The sequence below is a fragment of the Callithrix jacchus genome, chromosome 3 (assembly GCF_049354715.1).
Source record: "Callithrix jacchus isolate 240 chromosome 3, calJac240_pri, whole genome shotgun sequence".
Taxonomy (NCBI): Eukaryota; Metazoa; Chordata; class Mammalia; order Primates; family Cebidae; genus Callithrix; species Callithrix jacchus.
Window position 1 is genome coordinate 173,080,496 of NC_133504.1, and position 20,956 is coordinate 173,101,451.

Sequence of the window (20,956 nt, forward strand, 5' to 3'; positions counted from 1 at the left end):
TTTCTGAAGGATAACTCTGCTGGGTATAACATCAATAGCTGAGAGGTTTTGTTTTTTCAGCACTTTGAATATATAATCCAATTGTCTCCTTGTTTGCAAAGTTTCTGTCGAGAAATCTGCTGATGTATTCTAATGAAGATTCCCTTGTATGTGACTTGATGTCTTGTCTTGCTGCTTTTGCAATTTTTTGTCTTTTACTTTTGACAGGTTTATTATAATGTGCCTTTGAGAGAACTTCTTGGGGTTATATATGTTTGGGGACCTTGGAGCTAAGTGGATCTGAATGTCTATATCTCTCCCCAAATGGGAGATTGTCAGCCACTATTTTATTAAATAAGCATTTTGTCCCTTTTCTTAGTCTATTGTCCTGAAATCTTATAATGCAAATATTTGCTTAATAATGACCCAATAATATCTTCGCTCTTTTTCATTCTTTTTGTTTGTTTCCTCTAAGTTGTCTCAAAAGACCTATCTTCAATCTCACAGAACCTTTCTTTTGTTTGCTATAGTCTGCTATTGAAGCTCTCTATTATATCTTTTAAACTTTATTTTATTAATTAGATTCATTAAATCTAAGTTTTCTGGGCTGGGTGCGGTGGCTCAAGCCTGTAATCCCAGCCCTTTGGGAGGCCAAGGCGGGTGGATCACAAGGTCAAGAGATCAAGACCATCCTGGTCGACATGGTGAAACCCCATCCCTACTTAAAATACAAAAAATTAGCTGGGCATGGTGGTGCATGCCTGTAATCCCAGCTACTCAGGAGGCTGAGGCAGGAGAATTGCCTGAACCCAGGAGGCAGAGGTTGCAGTGAGCCGAGATCGTGCCATTGCACTCCAGCCTGGGTAACAAGAGCAAAACTCTGTCTCAAAAAAAAAAAGTTTTCTTTTTAGTTCTTTTTTATTATATCTATCTCTGTTGAATTTCTCATTCAGATAGTGAATTTTATTCCTAGTTTCATTGAATTGCCTATTTGTATTTTCTTGTGTCTTGCTAATGATGAAGATTATTATTATGAATTCCTCTTCAGGCAGTTTGTAAATTTTCATTTCATTGGGGTCAGTTACTGTAAAATTATTGTGTTCTTTTGGTGATGTCATGTTTCTTTGTTCTCTCCATTTTTTTTGTTCCTTCATTGATGTCTGCACATCTGATTGTGTAGTTACCTCTTCCAAACTTTACAGAGTAGCTTTTATAGAAGGCTTGACCCTGAAGATGGGCCTGAGGGTACTGATTGGGCAAAGTGCAGTGGCTGTGGTTCTGTGTGGGTACAGTAATATAGTCTCTGTTCAGCTTCTTCAGTTGTGATCAATGTCAGTGATGACTGCATGTACCTTGGTGGGTTGGGCTACAGGAATTTGTGGCAGTAATGGTAGCTATGTATGTTATTAGGGCAAGAACTTTGGGAATCATTCTTTTCTTATCTTCCCTCACAGTGGGGAGTCTTGTGAAACTACTATAACACCTTCATATTACAAGGACCAAGTGGGTGCAGTCTCCCAAAAAGTTGGGATCAGTTGAGGCAAACTTTAGCAGCTTAATCCCAGGGGGCTGTAATATAGCTATGTTCTAACCCTAAAGAACAGGGTACAGCACTGGTGCAGCTCTGGAGAAGAATGGATGTTCCAGAGACTGAATCTTCAGGGAACATTGCACAGCAGCAATTAAGATCCTGGAAGCAACAGGACATAGAAGCAGCTCAGGATCTGAAGGATGAGGCACTGCATAGTGTGGAGTTTGGACCCTGTGATGGTAGGACATGACAGAAGCCTGGATACAGGAGCAACAAGTACTCAGGAATGGCAAGACACCATTGTGCTTGGGCCTGGGTTTGGGGTGATGGAGCAGCATAGCAATGACTTCATTCCCTGGAAAGGTGGGACATCTCAGCAGCTCAGATGGATGGAGATTAGTCCACTTATAAGTAGACAGTAACTGTGGCTGTTTGGCCTGGGGTGGGAAGTGGCACAGCTCAGCCTAGGCTGTGATTCCCTGGGACTTGAGGTACTACGTCTCCTCAGCTCCAGAAATCATGGCTGCATGGGTTAGAGGGACCTCCAGATGCCTGGGCAGCAGGACATTGTATCATCTATCATGCTGGGGCATACAACTAGTCTGGTATGCCAGAGTTATCAGAGCCTCTAGGTTCAGGAAGCTGCCTCATTTGTGGTGTTAGAAGATGAAGTGCAGTTCTGGTGTGCAGAATATCTAAAATTCCCTGGGGGTAGATAATCACTGGATCTTGGCCTTAAGTGGAGGTGTACCAGCAACGAGGATGGGCAGGATAGGGCGACTATACAGTAGTTTGACCCTAGGGAGTAGAGCACAGTAGCAGCTTGGCTCAGGTATGGCACACTATGGAGTATGCATGTTGCAATAGCAGCAAAGTCTCAGGAATGGAGGGGTGGTGCAAGGGAATTCACCTCCAGAGCAGGATGCACTCTAGTAGTGTCTCTGGTTCCAAAGTGGTGTAGTGCAGTAGCAGTACAGGCCATAGGATAGGGGACAGGAGGCAGTGGGGAGAAGTGAAGCCAGAGTACAGTGTTGTCATGTTCTCTGAATGTAGATCAGCATCTGATTCTAGAGAGCTCCCTCAGTTTAATTTAGAGCTTGTGACGACTGTAGGCGTCTCTGGTAACAAAGGCTGCAGATGTCTGCAGTGGTAATCAGGATTGCTGGGGTCCCCTTGCATACTTTTTCCCTACATAAAGAGTCCCTCCTGGTTCCAAGCTGATGCCAACTGAGGGAATGAAGTGGCAGAGGTGAGGTGTATTATTCCCTTCCCTATGCAGCCATCCTGGGTTTATGCTCTATAGAATTTCTGCTGCTGCTTTGCTATTCTCTAGAGCTTTCCTTTAATTATTTTGGTCAAAATGTAGTTGCTTATTCATAGATTTGTGTGTGTGTGGTAGAAGGAAGGATGCTAGGAGCTTCTAGATGGCCATCTTGCTAATGTCATTCCAAGAAAATTCCAATAAGCCTGTGAGACAGCCGAAATAATTAGATGGAACACTGTCATCTACCGCTTTCACCCTTTAGACATATGGGCAATGATTACAGCTTTTCACAAGATCCATCATGCTTTCTATATGAGCTACAAAACTGCATATTGAATGATTTAAGGCTTTCCTAACTTTCAGAGTATCTGCAGTATCTGTATTTGATCATGTTTAGGAAGAGTAAACAACGTTATATTCCATCATCTTGATAAAACAATCTTTAAGATATGGGTCATACATTTGTCTTGTATGTTGAAAACTTGTGATAAAGATTAGAGTGGGGACATGATAGGCACTTAATAAATGCATTCAGAAATAAATATAGAAATGAACAAATGAATTGAAATAATAAACAAAACTCTTGGGGTAGGATCTAAACCATGTAAATTTGTTTTCTATTGCTGCATAGCAAATTATCACCAACTTAGGGGCTAAAAACACTGATTTACTAGTGAGCAATGGTGTAGATCAAGTCCAACACAGCATCACTGTGTTCTCTTCTAAAGAAATTGTAAAACCAAAATCCAGGTGCAGGCAAAACGGAGTTCTTTTCTGGACACTTTGGTGGAAAATCCACTTTTAAGATCATTCCTCCTGGCAAATTTCAGTTTCTTGTGGCTGTATTACTGAGTTTCCTAATTCCCTGTCAATGCACAGCCAGGGGCTGCTCATAGCTCCTGGAGTACTGCACATATTCCTTGCTCTCTATCCCTTCTATCTTTAAGCCAACAATAGTGATTCAAATTATTTTCCTGCTTCCCATTTCTGTCTTCCTCTCCTTTAGTCAGCCAGAAAAAAATGCTTCTCTTTTAAAGGTCTCGTGTGATTACGTCATGCCCACCTGGATAAATTCTCTGTCTTAAGGTCAACTGTATACTGTATATAGCTTCACTTAATCACAGAGTAAAATCCATTAAATTCACATTCCCAGAGATTATGCAGTGCATACACACCACAAGGTGTGTATCTTGTAAGTCTTGGAAGCTATCCTAGGATTCTTTTTCTACCATACCTTGGAAGACTGTTGCAGTAGACTCAAGGGTGTGCTATTACATTTCTCTCTCTGAAGTTACAATTGGATATTCTCAGCCATGCTGATGATTATGTTGAAAGACCCCAGGGTTCAAAACCAACATATCATTTTGTTTTATTTTGTTATTTAAACATACACTTTCTGATCTTTTATATCTGTGTACTTCTGAAATAGCTTCTATAGCAGATAGAGAAATCCTGTTACCTCCCTCCACTAAATGAGTCAAATACAAACATAGACAAAAACAGAAAATATCCTTTTAGAAAAATCTGGTAACACTTGAGCCCTTTCCAGCTTGTAGCTCTGAAATTGAATTTTTATATTCATTGTAAAGGTTGATGAAGGGAAATATTATTACACAACACAGAGTCAGTTAGGGCCAGAGGGGCTATTTTTATATCTTCTAGATTAGAGCAATAGAGGTTATCTCATGACTTACTCAAGAGAAAACTGTAAATGAAGAACTGTTGTTTATTTTAGAATTTTGATCTGTGCTGAGTGCTATGTTTTTTGAACACAGATATTATTATAATAGCTAATTATTTAAAAAGTGTAGTATTCAGGTAAAAAACCAATGATGGAATCTGTATTATTTCCATCTATTGCTATTCACTGTATCTATTTTATGCATTTTATGTGCATTTCAAATGAGTTTTATTTGGGGTCCTAAGCTTTTGGAAGTTTTATTTCTTAGCTATTTCTATCTTTCTTGTTTACTCTGCAAATGAAAGTTTTCAACACAGAAGTGATTTTAGTCCATGGAAGTGGTAAAAGAAAGCAATAAAAAATGCTTTGTCTGCTTTTAAAGGTAAGTATAGATAAATGAGCTTTCCAGAGTGTTATTAGATAAGGTGAAGAGTTAGGCAGAGTCAGCCTCCTATGTGGTCCCTGAGCACTCAGTGTTCTGCCCACCAAGCCAACACATGACACACACTGCTTCATTTAATCATCTAGCATTCTTGTGAAGTACTATTACCCAAAACGTGTTTAAAAACCAGTTCTGTGATTGCACCACTGCCCTCCAGCCCAGGCAACTGTGTGAGACCCTGTCTCCAAAACCAAGCAAACAACAGTTCTGACTCCTTCCAACTGGGTGGCATTTGACAAGTGATTGGCCCCTACAATTCAGAATGTTTAAGACTCAGAGTAAATATTAACTTAACAAATATATACTAAGTGTTAGATTTCAACTAAGAAAATACGTTCTTAACAGTAGGCTGGTAAATTTTATCTCTATCATTAAGGTCAAAGAAGAAAACATCTGATACATTTTTCTAGTCTTTGTTGTAAACTTTTTGCATGTATACACTCATTTAACTCTCAGAACTCAATGATATAGGTAACATTATTACATCAATATTGTAGATTTTAGTAATGCCTGTGTATGAGGGTATATCAATTATAATTGATGTGTGTGTATACTTACAATATTATTATAGATAAGATGTTAGTTAAAGACTGATACAATTTCTTCAGTAATGTTGAGCCCTGTGTCCATTGTGAATCATCTTGTGAAAAATAAAAAGAACTTCAACAGTGGAAATAATGAACTATGAAAAGTTAGTAAGATATATTGGATACTTGCAGTGGATAAGCACTGACAATTGATTTGTTAATGCTATGCCATTAACTTTTATAATAATGGTATTATTTTGATTAAAAAACCCCACAAAACTAGAGTTATAGAGCAGGCATTTTAATGATGGTAGGCAACAATCTACCAATTAGCAGATACTGTGAAATTGGCGCAATGGGTTGAGAGGAACCCAAAAGATAAAATCACGATGAAATCTTGCAGACAATTCAGATTTAAGAAATTAGACATGCTGGCTTGATTCACTGGGTCAAGAATACTAAAGCTATGATTCAGAGAAAGACTACCTCACTGAGAATGATGATAAGAAATCAGTAAACAAGTTAGAATGAAAACTAGGACATAGTAACTGATATTAATAAACGCAACTTGAGAGTTGCTACATTATTTAATGTTACAGGCTTCAGATATATTTTAATACACTTGTAGCCACTTGGTTTTCACAGCCACAGTATGAGTAGTTGCTGATGCACAGTTTCACAAAAGTACTATAAAGTCATCTGCCTAGGATCACACACCTAATAAGATCTTGCTTCTATTCTATCTTCCCATAAACAAGATGCCTCTTCTTGATGATTTAATGGCTGATCACCAAAAGAATTCAGAGTCCCACTTTCTCCTCTGCATGTGTATATTATCAGTTATGGGGAAAATGTGGTTTTTGTTCATGTTGTTTATCATAACTTATCACAATCAACTGGTTAAATTAAAGTGCAACCTGATTGAAATCAAACTGTAAATTACTGCAAAAAGTCCCTTTTATAAACCTCAAATGCCAGAGAAGGATTTTCAAGCAGTTACAAACAAGTTTCTGCTTTCCTGAGGATTAACCAAACCCAGTCTTAATCTTTGTGACAGAATCTTTAACACCTTTTGCTCAAAAATTTTAAAGAACATTTCAAAGAATGAAACTCAGATGTCCCACTTAAAGAATGTATAGATCAGTGTTGTGTTGTTAGATCATGTAAAGACTGCTCTGAATGTCCTAAGCCACACGTTTCCACCTTATACACCTATGCAACATAAATACAGGTGCAACTTAAACAATTTTTATTAGGCAAATATCATATAACCCACACAGAGATCAAGAAATAGAACTTCACTAGAATCCGGATATTATTCTTAATGATAAATCTTTCCATCCATCTTAGAGTTATTCAGTATCCTTTCAAGGTGGTCCCTACTTTGCTTTGATTTGCAGTTCAATACCTGAAGTGTACATCCATAAACAATACAGTTTACTATTGCCTGTGCTTATTTTTATATAAATGGAATTATAGAGTATGTAATTTTATTAAGTTTATTGACATACAGTAAGCCAGGGATCCCCAACTCCTGGGCTAACACTGACTGATACTGGTCTATGCCTGTTAGGAACCAGGCTACCCAGCAGGAATCGAGTGGCCAGCAAGTGAGCAAAGCTTCAGCTGTGTTTATAGCCACTCCCAATTGCTCACATTACTGCCTGAGCTCTGACTCCTATCAAATCAGCAGCAGCATTAGATTCTCATAGGAGCTATGAAGCCTATTGTGAACTGTTCATGTGAGGTGTATCAGTCCATTTTCACATAGCTGATAAAGACATACTAAAGACTGGGAAGAAAAAGAGGTTTAATGGGCTCACAGATCCACATGGCTGGGGAGGCTTCATGATCATGGCAGAAGGCAAGGAGGAGCAAGTCACATTTTACATGGATGGCAATAGGCAAAGGGAGAGAGTTTGTGCAGGAGAACTCTACTTTTTAAAAACCATCAGATCTCATGAGACTTATTCACTATTGTGAGAACATCAGAAAGATTCACCCCCAAGATTCAATTACCTCCTACTGGGTTCCTCCCATGACGTGGGAATTGTGGGAATTACAATTCAAGATGAGATTTTGGTGGGGACACAGCCAAATCTTATCTTGAGGGATCTAGGTTGTGTGCTCCTTATGAGAATCTAATGCCTTATGATCTGTCACTATCTCCCATGACCCTCAGATAGGATCATATATTTGTAGGAAAACAAGCTCAGGACTTCCACTGATTCTACATTATGGTGAGTTGTATAATTATTTAATTATATATTACAATGTAATAATAAGAGAAATCAAGTACACAATAAATGTAATGCAGTTGAATCATCCCAAAAGCATTCCCACCCCATTCATGGAAAAGTTATCTTCCACAAAACCAGTCTCTGGTGCCACAAAGATGGGGGACTGCTGCAGTAAACCACACATCTTTAAAGTGTACACTTTGAAAGTTTTGACATATGACTACAACCATTCATAAAATAATCAATACAATCAAAATAATAAAATATCCATCACTCTTAAAAATTCCCTTGTGTTTCTAATCTTTCCCTATTTCCCCTCTTTGCCTGTCCTATTCCCAGACAACCATTGATCTACATTCTCTCAGCATTACTAACTTGAAGCTTCTAAAATTTTATTTTAAAAAATTTGCATGTTTCACTTAGTCTTAATCCTTTGAGATTCATTCATGTTGTTTCATGTATCATTGTTGTTTATTTCTTTATGTTGCTGAGTACTATTCTGTTATAACATATACCACAATTTGAATGGACATTTAGGATGATTCTAGTTTAAAGATATTACAAATAATGCTGCTGTTAACTTTCATGTACAGGTTTTTGTATGAATACATGTTATCTTTTCCCTTGGGTAAATGTATATATTTTCAATATCTAGATCACAGAGTTGGTATATTTTTTAACTTTTTAAGGTATCAACAAACTATTTGGTGAAGTACTTCTACTAGCTTTTATTTCCATTAGAAGTGCATGAAGGTTTTAGTTTATTTACATCCTCACCAACATTTGAGTTTTTTCATTCAAGTTGGTGGATAGTACTGCTCAAAGTGTCCTATAGCCCACTGAATTTATTTATAAATTTCTATCTAACATTGTGATAAGGAAGTTGAAATTTCTGACTCTATTTAGCTACATCTATTTCTCTTTATAATATGGTAATACTTTGCTTCATATATTTTGAAGCTATATTATTAGATCTACAAATATTTAAGATTGTTCTGTACTCTTGGTGAATTTACTAAAAAAGATATTTCTTCATTATGGACAATGTTTTTGCTTTGAAATCTATTTTGTCTTATATTAGCCATTTTAACTTACTTTTGACTACTGTGGAGTGGTTTAACGTTTTCATCCATTTAATATATTTTTATCTGTCTGTTTAAAGTAGGTTGGTAGCAATTAGGTCTTTTTTATCAATCTAACAATCATTGCTTTTTATGTGCAGCATTTATAACATTGGCATATGAGATGATTATTGATATGGTTGGGTTTACATGTATTGTGTTGCTATTTGTTTGTTTGTTTCTCTACAACCTGCTCTTATTTTTCTTTTCCTGATTCTTTTGTATTAATTTAGTAATTTTTTTTCTCAAATTCTCTTGATATTTTTTTAGTTATATTAATCAGCCTTCTCCAGAGAAACAATTGCTAACATTTGTATAGATGTATACATAGAAATTTATTTTAAGGAACTGATTTACATGACTGTGGAGGTGAGGAGGTCCAGTATGGGCAGGGTAGGCTGGTGGGTGAAGATCCAGGCACTAGTTGCAGTTCACAGCCAAAGACAGTTTGTGGCAGAATTTCCTGTCTCTCAGGAGAGGTCAATCTATTTCTTAAGGCTTTCAATTCATTGAATGAACTCTTTCATATCATGGAAGGCAATCTACTTTACTCAAAGATTTAGGTGTTAATCCTATTCAAGAATACCTTCAGGGAACATCTAGAATAGAGTATGACCAAATACCTGGGTATTGTGTTCTAGCCAAGTTGAGATATAAACTTAAACATCACTTTAATTATAAATTTTGATTATGACATTTTAGTGGTTTTTTTAAGGGTTTATAGCAAACATCTTTAACTTTTCAGTCTGTCATTAAATGATATCCTATTTCTTCATGTGCAATAAAAAGATCTTACAGCAGTATACTTCTATTTTTTTGTTCCTGGTGTCTGTGCTATTGATTTTATACATTTTATCTTTACATATGACAGAAACTCAAATCATCATTATTTTTGCTTTAAATAATTGGTTTTCTTTTAAGGAGATTTCAATAATAAGGACAAATATTTTATTTACTCATGAAATTATTACTTTCATTGCTCTTCATTTTTTGTGTAGAACTAGGCTTCTACTGACATCAGTTTTCCGCTGCCTGAATGATTTTTTTCAACATTTCTTGTAGTAAGTCATGTCTTTCAGCTGTTGACATCTGAAAATGTCTTTATTTTTTCTTTGTTTTTTAAATCTATTTTTACTGGATAAGGAATTCTTTAACATTTTTATTCTTTCAGTATTTTGAAAGATTTTGTTCTATTGTCATCCAACTTGCATTATTTATGATGAAAAAAATCTGCTGTCATCTTTATAGTTGGCCCTGTGTATATAACATGTCTTTGCATCTAGCCTCAGAACTTCCTTTCTTTCAAAATATTTTAGAATCAGATTGAGGATGAGCAATCCAACCTAGCAAGTTCCAGTCCCTCCTTATTCTCTTTGAAGTCCACTTGTAAAATAAACCATCTTTCTTTGGCTAAACTCTCTCTTTTCTTCCTTTATTTTAGGCAACTAAAATAATCCAAATGGTACTTGCAAAATTCTGCCTACAAAACCAACTTGTCAAGATCCATAGCTTCATTTGACATGTGTCTATTCTCCAAGTTACTGCAGGAGGTGACCACTTTTCCCTTTCTAGTCAGCTAAAGCTGCTTTCTTACGCCTTTGTCACCTTCTGTTTAAGCTATTGCCCCTAAAGGCCTTTCAGTGGGACAAGATGTCAAAATGGAAGCGAGTGATAATGGTGATCCTGATTCTGTGTAGGCCTAGCCAATGAGTGCCTTTATGTTATAGTTTTTAACAAAGAAGTTTAAAAAGTAAAAAAAAAAAAAAAAGAAAAAATTGAAAAAGCTTATAAAATGAGGATATAAACTATTTTTGTGTAACTGTACAATGTGTTTTAAGCTGTGTTATTATAAGACAGTATAAATGCTTTTAGAAATTAAAATGTTTGTAAAGTTTGAAAAGTTATAGTTAGCTAAAATTAATTATTCAGATATATATATTAAACAAATTTAGGGTAGCTTACGTATAAAGTCTACAGTGATGTACAGCAATGTCCTAGGCCTTCACATTCACTCACCATTCATTCATTGATTCACCTAGAGCAATTCCTATTCATGGTAAGTGCAAAGGTACCACTTTTTATCCTTTGTATCACGTTTTTATTGTACTTTTCCTGTGTTTAGATATGTATGAATACACAAATTGTGTCTTAACATTGTGTGACGACTACCTACAGCATTCAGTTATAGTCACATGCTATGTAAGTTTGTAGGCTAGGAGTAATGGGCTATACCATATAGCCTAGGTGTGTAGCAGGTTGTACTATCTAGGTTTGTGTAAGTATACTTTCTGACATTTGCACAACATAGAAGTCACCTAATGACCTATTTCTCAGAAAGTATCCCCATGATTAAGTGACACATAACTGTATTTTAAGTTTTGTTACCACAGCACCTTGTTTCTAGGTACCAATTACTACAAAGTTAGCTTTTGCTGTGTAACAAACCCTTCCATATATAGGAACTAAATACAACAAACATTTATTTAGGTCATGATTTACAGATCTGCTTCTGATGGTTTAGCTAATATCTGAACTACATCAGCTGGACCTGGATGATCTAGGATGATGTTTCATAAATATCTCATAGTTGGCAGGTTGGCAGCCAGGAAAACTAACCTGTGCTTTTTCATATGGCAGTGGTAAGATCATGTCCTGAGAGCCGCAAAAAAGGGCAAGCCTCAGTGCACTAGTGCTTTTTAGGCCTTTCATTGAAGCAATTTTTTGATTGTCAAAGACGAGCACATGGCCAAGCCCAGCACAGATATGGAAGTGGGCTGCCTAAGGGCATAGATTCAGGAAGCAGAGACATTTGTGACTATTTTGGCAATCTAATACTAATAACTAATGGCTTGTGTTATTTTCAAGTCATAAAGCTGTTTTCCTACATTATTTATAGAAAATGCTATTGTTTTGGCTTTACCTGGAGTATGTTTCTTTTTTGTCTGTGAAGGTGTTCATTTTCTTTTTCTTTTATTTGTTACTTGAGACAAATTTTAAATACATGAATTCTGGATCTCTTTGAGAGTTCTTACAGGATAAAAATGGCACAAAACTTTTAAAATGTTGGTCCTATTTACTGAAAATGTGATCCTTAAGCTAGTGTGGTAGCGTTTTAGCAAGAGTTTTTAACATGAAGAAATAAACCTTGTGGAAAGCTCCTTTCCTTTTCCTTTTTTTTCCACTCTGGGCAATAGCTTTGCAACTGCTACAGACAGAGGGGACCTGTCCACCTAGTCCTGGTAGAAACTATAATAACACATGTGGGAGGTTTTTAGTTGATTGATTTCTTGAGAACTTAATGTGAAAATGAATGCATTCTATGGAATGCATTGAGAAGGACTGAATGCACACTATGGAAGGAGGCCTTGCACACCTTTTATTCATGAACTGAAGCCTTGACAGAGACAAAATATTTTGCGCAATAATCAACTCCTCCTTTCTCCTCACTGTGGTACCCTTAATTTGAATCCTTGGAGGCCTTTTCTTTTGTGTGGCTGAGAAGGTGTATTTTTCTATGTTTGTTTGCTCTGAATTCACCAACCACACGCTGAATTCTTTGGGGATATGTTTTTCCTGCTCTTCTTAATTACACTATGCTATTTCTGTTTCATTTTGTTTTGTTTTAACCAGAGCCTTATTATTATTTGCGTAAGATTTATAGTTTTTTGTTTATGCACTCAAAAGTTCTCTGAGAGCATGGATGATTTATTTATTTATATTGTTTTTGATTCTTTGCTTCCCTTCAGTATCTTCTTTCTATGAGATGCTGAATTCTTACATGTTTACTATGCTAAGATTGAATTTTCTATTTTCTCTGAGCTGACTCTTCCTCAGAGGACCTGAGCCCTGTGTGTTCTCTGCTTATCTTCTACCAGGCACTGCAAAGATAGGCTGACCTACAGTCAGCTTCATTTGGTAGAGAGAGTTGTTTGCTGACTGGACTCCAAAATGTCCCTTATTCAATAGAAAATAGCAATTGTTAGGTGTCCTGGATAGTGTTATAAAATATTTATTCTAATGCATTTCAGGGTTTTACTTCTAACATAACCTTTTCATTGTCATGTAGATTATATCTTTATGTATTTATATGTACATCTGTTCTTTGGTCTCTTGTAGTTTATGGTTCCTTAGGTTCCTTAATTAATTCATTTAAAATACCTGCTAGACTACCACTTGTTAGGAACTATGCTAAATACAGGGATAATGTAGTGAACATGATGTGCAAAAGAAATCCTTTCCCCACAGAATTTACCATGTACTGAGCAATACACACAAGTAAATGAACTCTCTCAATACTAGGCGAAACGTGTTTAAAAAAAGAACAAAATAGGGCGGAAGGAAGTGTGTAGTAAAATCTCTATAAATAGGGGAGAAAGAGAACTATCACTTTACAGAAAGGCCACTGATTAGCTAGTAAAAACCTTAGTAAGTAAGAAAATGCAATTGGACACTCAGACAATTATAAAAAGACATAGTTGCTTTAAAAAGAAAAATAACCCCAAGAATTTCCATTAAAAATAAATTATGCTGGAAATAAAAGCAAATGATTTTTAATAATCTGAACATTGTAAATTTAAAGGTGAATTATGGCTAACATTGATCTAACTACTAATGACCTAAATGTTCAAAAATCAATAAAACGTGTTTAAAATTGTGAGCAATGGTTATTGATTGAATAAGAATTAGAATTTGAGTAGCAAATTAATCATTACATAAGTCTGATACTAAAAGATAATGCACTTAAAAATGCATATACATAGAGATACATAGTTATTTAGATTCATTCCAAAAAGGTTGTTTATTGAGCACTTTTTAATAGTGCCAAATATAAAATCAATATAAAGAGAGCAAGAGAAAAAGCCTCTAAAAACAAATTGCAGGCAGAAAAGAAAATCTTTAAAGAGCATCAGAACTATAATACAGTACTTAATACTCATATAGCATTCTCAAACACCAACTCCAAAGTGCTCAAATAAACTATTTTCATCTGAATAAAACCAGCTAAAAAATAAATTGTGATGGCAGCAAATTGGTTGAAAGATGTAGGCATTTGAAAAGGGAATTTATAGATGTGAGTGTCCTTATTATTATGAAACATGAAAACTGCTTTTGAGATGTACAATGTGGGAAAGGGTAGATTTTACAGTTTGACCATTTCTAGTTATGTGTATCTAAACTGTCTGCATATGCATCATCTCAGAAGGGCCTCTTTGCCAGTTGCACAATAAGTAGGTCTCTAGACGAAGACTGCCCACACTGAGTTTCTAAGCAGTATTTATGACTAAGAATAATCATCTGAAAAACAGCTTACAATGATAAAGCACCTTGCAGCTTAGGAAATATTTATACTTCTTTTCAGTCATCCTGTCTGGCAGATGGGGGATATTTTATTGGACCCATCTTCTGTTGACAAACAGATGCTATGATGGTAAGGGAGTTGTCCATGGCCATATCATCAGTAAAAGTATAACCTACCCCGATTTCTAGTCTAATACTGCTTTCTCTCCAACAAATGGTACCTTTTTCTCAACCCATCCACTATATTCCCAGAGTGTGAAAAACACACTTGCAAGAAATTGGTAATGACCAGGCATTTTATAAAGAATGGTGTACATTCTAGATGAGCAAGAAATGGTCTTTTTTATTTTTGCAACTTTCATAAGGGAAGAGGATAGAAATTTACCCAGGTAAGTTTGTTGATGGCTGTGATGATTATCTCCCTTTTATAATAATGTTTCCATCACTAACTACAAAACTAATTTATGCTCCTTATAGAAATATAGAAAAATACAGAAGATTATAATAAAATTTAAAATCACTAATTACCTTCATTTTTGGCTGTTATTTTTATTTTAGATTTCAGGGAGTGCATGTGCAGGTTTGTTGCAAGAGTATAATTGTGAGTTGCTGGGGTTTAGGCCTCTATTGACCCCAACGCCTAGATAGTGAGCGTAGTACCCAATAGAAAGTTTTTCAGCCCTTGCCCCCTTCTCTCTCTCCTTCTCTGGAGTTTCTTGTGTCTATTATTCTCATCTTTATGTCCCAAGGCTTCTCTCCCATGAATAAGCGAGTATATGCAATATTTGGTTTTCTGTTCCTATGCCAATTTACTTAGGATAATGTCCTTCAGCTGCATCCATGTTGTGCAAAGGACATGATTCCATTTCTTTTTATGACTGTGCAGTATTGCATGCTGTATATGTACATTTCCTTTACCCAGTTTAGCATTGATGGGTACTTAGGTTGATTCCATGTCTTCGTTATTGTGAGTAGTGCTGTGATAAACATATGAGTGCATGTGTCTTTTTAGTAGAACAATTTATTTTCCTCTGTGTATATTCTCAGTAATTATATTCGTGGGTCAAATTGTAATTGTATTTTTCATCCTTTGAGAAATCTCCAAGTTGCTTTCTACAGTGATTGCACCAAGTTACATTCCCACCAAGAAATGGAGACTGTACCATTAAGGTCTTAGGATTTTATAGCCTGGGGACTTACATGTCGATCTTTAATACATCTTGAATTGATTTTTGTATATGGTGAAAGGTAGGGTCCAGTTTTATTCTCCTGCAAACGGTTAACCAGTTTTAAAAATCATTAATTACTGTTTATCTTTTATTGTGATTTTTTTTCAAAAAGCCAAAGTTGGCATTTTGATCAAATTCTTCCAAAATTCACATTAAATAAATGTAAAATATATGACCCCATTGTCCTCTGAAACAGTGTCACTGAACTTAGAACTCAGGGTATCTTGAGCAATGTACATGTTATCAATCAAGCTCCAAAGATCTGAGTTTGTTGCTAGGAGGATTGGCACACACCATCCCAGGTAGTTGATTTTGGACACTGCTCCTCCTCAGTCTGAGAACATGAACATCAGCTTCCTAAGTGGTATCTGTAGAGCTGTTTAAGAAGCAAGCGTGTCATTAATCCATTCCCAAGGTTGGCAGCAATAATCAAAGAAACATTCAGTAGCAAAAAAAGAAAAAAATGTCAAAGAAAAGCAAGTAGGGAAGTACTAGAAGTCACTGATCTGTAGAGAAAGCGGCATGCATTTAGAAAAGAAAGAATTGGTCCTACCTACTAGTCCAACCTCACGGACTGGTTCTTGCCTTTCACCTTCTTCCTGCCTTACTTCTACCTCTTCCCCCATCCTAATTCTCTCTTGATGTGGGATGCTTTGCTAGCCCTGCCTCACATTTGAGAAACAGATGATGGGAGAACAGTCCAACAGTGTTTCTGCTCTACTAAACAGTATCTCTTCCCAATGATATGTATCCCCAGATTCTGAGATTTTTTTTTTTTTTTTTTTTTTTTTTTTTTTTTTTTTTTGCTACTGCATGCATGCTTCTTTGGAGGACCTGCAGAGAATCATATTTGCCTTTGCAAGTGGTAGTTGTTCATGCTGGAATGCCCTTCCCTTATTTCAAAATCTCTTCCACCATTTTCTTCCCTACAATTCTTCCCTCATCACCCAGCTCTTAATTCTCCTCTTTCCAAAAGGGTCCAAAATTTCTTCTGTGATAAACCATAATACATGCATCACAATGTTTTGTAATGATTCACTAAATGCATCTTGCTTTCCATTCAATTGTGAGACAACTGAGAGCAAGAAAGGTGCTGTGCAGATTTTTATATTGCTTGCATCCAACTTACCCACTCTATACATTCCATAACTTTGTGTGGAATAAATGATCAAATATTACAAGAAAAGAGGAGATAGTGTAGAAAAAATGAGGAAGACAAGGAAGGAAGAAGGAAAGGGAAAGAGGAATCTTTCTTTAATAGTTAAAAGTACTTCCAGAATGAGAGTCCCAATCTTTAAGAATAAATAAGACATATTGAATTTGGCTACTCTCATAGTCCAGTAACCACAACCATAAAGAATATTATTTCTCAGTTGTCTGAGGAAGAAGGAAAGAGGATTTTAAACCCTCTAATTTTTTTCCTCATTGATTGTTATCTTTCGCAGTGTGGTTTAGTCAAACACTGGGCTGAGGGTGAAAAGTGGCCTCTCTTGCTCTGTGAAGATCGTTTAACATCCTTTGCCTCAGTTTGCCTTATATTAAAAAATGAGGCACTTGAATGTGATGAGCCTTTTCAATTCAAGTAAACTGATGTTCTGGGATTAATTAACAAGTAAAACTGATGCAAGCTGGATAGGAATTAGGAACTCTATTTTGGTGCGGCTAAAACAAAAATAATGAGCTCATTTAGGAGAGGCAGATTTATATTGTTTTAGGACACTTGTGTTTGAGTGTGAATTGTATCACCTAATAAACGTCAAGAGTGGACCGGATAAACCCTGTAATGTCCCAGAGAATCCCCTGACAGGCATCAAAGGGTTAGGCCTTCTGTTTTTCCATCGTATCCTCAGAGCCTAGCCCAGTGCCAGACATATGAAAGGGCTTGAAACAACCAACCAAACCAAAAAACAGTGCTGATGAAGTGGAACCTTTGTGGTTTCCCAATTTAACACTCCCTCTTAATTAGCAGACGATGTAAAAAATTAAGAAGTATCTGAATTTCTATTAAGCAGAATCATTTTTATGTTATTCCTTATGTTTATCCTTATTCAAACTTTGTATTTCTGTATACTTAATTAATGGTAGAGCCCTAGTTCAGTGTGTTGCCAACCGATATGGTTTGGCTCTGTGTCCCCACCCAAATCTAATCTTGAATTATACTCCCAGAATTCTGACATGTTATAGGAGAGACCCATGGGGGATGATTTAAATCATGGGGTGGTTCCTCCCATATTGTTCTCATGGCAGTGAATAGGTCTCTCAATATCTGACGGTTTTATCAGGGGTTTCTGCTTTTGCATCTTCCTCATTTCCTCTTGTCGCTGCCATGTAAGAAGTGCCTTTCACCTCCTGCCAAGATTCTGAGGCCTCCCCAGCCATGTGGAACTGTAAGTCCAATTAAACTTCTTTTTCTTTCCAGTCTTGGGTATGTTTTTTATCAGTAGTGTGAAAATTAATACAGTAAATTGGCACCAGAAGTGGGGTGTTGCTAAAAAGATACCCAAAAATGTGGAAGTGACTTTGGAACTGGGTAACAGGCAGAAGTTGGAACAGTTCAAAGCTATGGCTTCAGAGGGTGCAAGCCCTCTGACAGCTTCCATGTGGTGTTGAGCCTGCACAGAAGTCAAGAATTGTGGTTTGGGAACCTCTGTCTAGATTTCAGGAAAATGTGGGAAAGTTTAGAGCTCCCTAGACACTTGTTGAATGGCTTTGCCCTGATAGCGATATGGACAATAGGTCCAGTCTGAGGTGGTCACAGACAGAGATGAGAAAATCGTTGGGAAATGGAGAAATGGTAACTCTTGTTAGGTTTTAAAAAAGAGACTGGTGGCATTTTTCCCCTGCCCTAGAGATTTGTGGAATTTTGAATTTGAGAGAGATAATTGGGGTATCTGGCAAAAGAAATTTTTAAGAAGCAAAGCATTCAAGAAGTGACTTTGGTACTGTTAAAAGCATTCCATTTTAAAAGGGAAGCAGAGTATATTTGGAAAATTTGCAGCCTGACAATGCCACAGAAAAGAAAATCTCATTTTCTGAGGAGAAATTTAAGTTGGCTGCAGAAATTTACATAAGTAATGAGGAGCTGAATGTTAATCCCCAAGACAGTGGGGAAAATGTCTCCAGGGCATGCAGCAGCCTTTCCCATCACAGACTCAGAGGTCTAGGAGAAAAAATGGTTTCATGGGCAGGATGTAGGGTCCCCATGCTGTGTGCCGTCTAGGGACTTGGTGCCCTGCGTCCCAGCCACTCCAGCTGTGATTGAAATGGGCCAATGTAGAGCTTGGGCTACAGCTTCAGAGTGTGCAAGCCCCACACCCTGGCAGCTTCCATGTGGTGTTGAGCCTGCAGAGGTCACGAATTGTGGTTTGGGAACCTCTGCCTAGATTTCAGGAGATGTATGGAAATGCCTGGATGCCTAGGCAGAAGTTTGCTGCAGGGGCAGGGCTCTCATGGAGAACCTCTACTAGGGCAGTGCAGAAGGCAAATGTGGGGTTGGAGCCCACACACAGGGTCCCTACTAGGGCACCACCTAGTGGAGCTGTGAGAAGTGGGCCACCATCCTCCAGACCCCAGAATGGTAGATCTACATACAGCTTGCACCGTGTGCCTGGAAAAGCTGCAGATGCTCAATGCCAGCCTGTGAAAGCAGCTGGGAGGCTGTATCCTGCAAAACCACAGGGGCAGAGCTGCCCAAGACCATGGAAACCCACATCTTACACAAGCATGACCTGGATATGACACCCGGAATAAAATAACATCATTTTAGAGCTTTACATTTTGACTGCCCTGCTGGATTTTGGACTTGCATGGGCCCTGTGACTCCTTTGTTTTGGCCAATTTCTCCCATTTGGAATGGCTGTATTTACCCAGTACCTGTATCCCCATTGTATCTAGGAAGTAACTAGCTTGCTTTGGATTTTACAGACTCATAGGCAGAACGGACTTGCCTTTCCTCAGATGAGACTTTGGACTGTGGACTTTTAGATTAATGCTGAAATGAATTTAGACTTTGGGGGACTGTTGGGAAGGCATGATTGGCTTTGAACTGTGAGGACATGAGATTTGGAGGGGCCAGGGATGTAATGATATGGGTTGGCTCTTTGTCCCCACAAAAATCCCATCTTAAATTATACTCCCATAATTCCCACATTGTAGAAGGAACCCAATGGGAGATAGTTTGAATCATGGGGCAGTTTTCCCCACACTGTTCTTGTGGTAGTGAATAAGTCTCATGAGATCTGATGGTTTTATCAGAGGTTTCCACTCTTGCATCCTCTTCATTTTCTCTCGCTGCCACTATGTAAAAAGTGCCTTTTGCCTCCTGTCACGTTTCTAAGTCTTCCCCAGCCATGTGGAACTGCAAGTCCAATTAAACCTCTTTTTCTTCCCAGTCTTGGGTATGTCTTTATCAGCAGTGGGAAAATGGACTAATATACCAACATTTGACTCTGAAAGAAATTCATCATATAATATAATTGTTACTTTGCAACTGGAAGTCAGTTCAAATTTTTCATCTCATTTATTTGTACCTGGCTTACATAGGGATTTAATAGAGATATGGTGAATAGATTTGCTTCAAATGGGTAAAAATAACTGTGAAGTTTAATTTTCTTGAAAATTCTAATGTTTTGCACATTTGTTTTTTTTTTTTTTGCACCATTTCATCTTTCTACTAGTCTTTAAAATAATGCTCTATAGCTCATGTCCTTCCCATTGTGAAGATAAAGTTTTTAAAATAAACCAATATGTTCTTTCTTGTGGTTGGGGTTAGACAGTAAAACAATAACTAAGAAAAATAGAAATTCTCCACTTATCTGGTGGTTATCTTCCAAAGCACTGAAATATCATCCAGAGAAACTGCAAGACTGCATTGATTTCTTTGTAGCCACCCTGTAAAGAACAAAAAACAAGAAAATAATACCATTCTGTATAAATTAGGATATTTTTGAGTAAATATAACAAAACCCATTCAAAGTATCTTAGATTAAAGATTTATTGACTCTCATACCTTACAGAATCAGGCATGGCTGGATTAAGGCTCCAACAGTGGATCAGGATGGTCTCTCTTTTACTCTCTTTTTCTCAGCACTAATAACTCTAGCAAGGTAGGATCTAGCTTTAGTCACGTGACACTGAACCAATCATTTTGGCCCAGTGAATGGAGAATTGTTTCTGGACAAGCCTGCATCATTTGACCTAGTCCTGTGACCAGGGAAAGTGATCATAAGTGGAATTGAGAGCCCCACCAGTATCATGTGAAGTGGGGATCAGCACTTCCTAAAGCAAGAAAATTGTCTATCAGAGCTGAGCCACAGAGAACCAGAATCAGGGCATCTCATGTCATTACCTGCAGAGTTTCTGTCTCATACTCATTACAGACATTGATCGCTGACTTGAAAATCTTTTTCATTGGCTTGATAGTGATATGCATTCAGCTGACCCTCCTACCAGCCACTCACCTGAGCTTCAGTGTTGTTTGACTCTTTGAATGCCATTCTTTTCCATTCCACTTTTCACTCTGATGTATATCACTTGGACTTTATTACCTGAAATGACTTAATTCCTGATATCCTAAGTTATGGTCTCACCCTCTTGACCACGACTTTTTATCCATTCAACTGTCTTAAGCCCTCAATCTCACTAC

At 37.2% G+C, this 20,956-nt stretch overlaps 2 protein-coding genes across 11 annotated transcripts in view; one reads left to right on the forward strand and one right to left on the reverse strand.

Annotated features, from left to right (window-relative positions):
* Positions 1–20,956, forward strand: part of KCNIP4 (potassium voltage-gated channel interacting protein 4) — a 1,202,281-nt gene that overhangs the window by 1,141,039 nt on the left and 40,286 nt on the right. The window lies entirely within an intron of this gene.
* Positions 19,947–20,956, reverse strand: part of PACRGL (parkin coregulated like) — a 60,015-nt gene continuing 59,005 nt past the window's right edge. For both annotated transcript variants that reach the window (XR_013533162.1, XR_001910816.4), the window contains one exon: positions 19,947–20,202. The gene's annotated coding sequence lies outside the window, so the exon portion shown is untranslated. The remainder of the gene's footprint in view (positions 20,203–20,956) is intronic.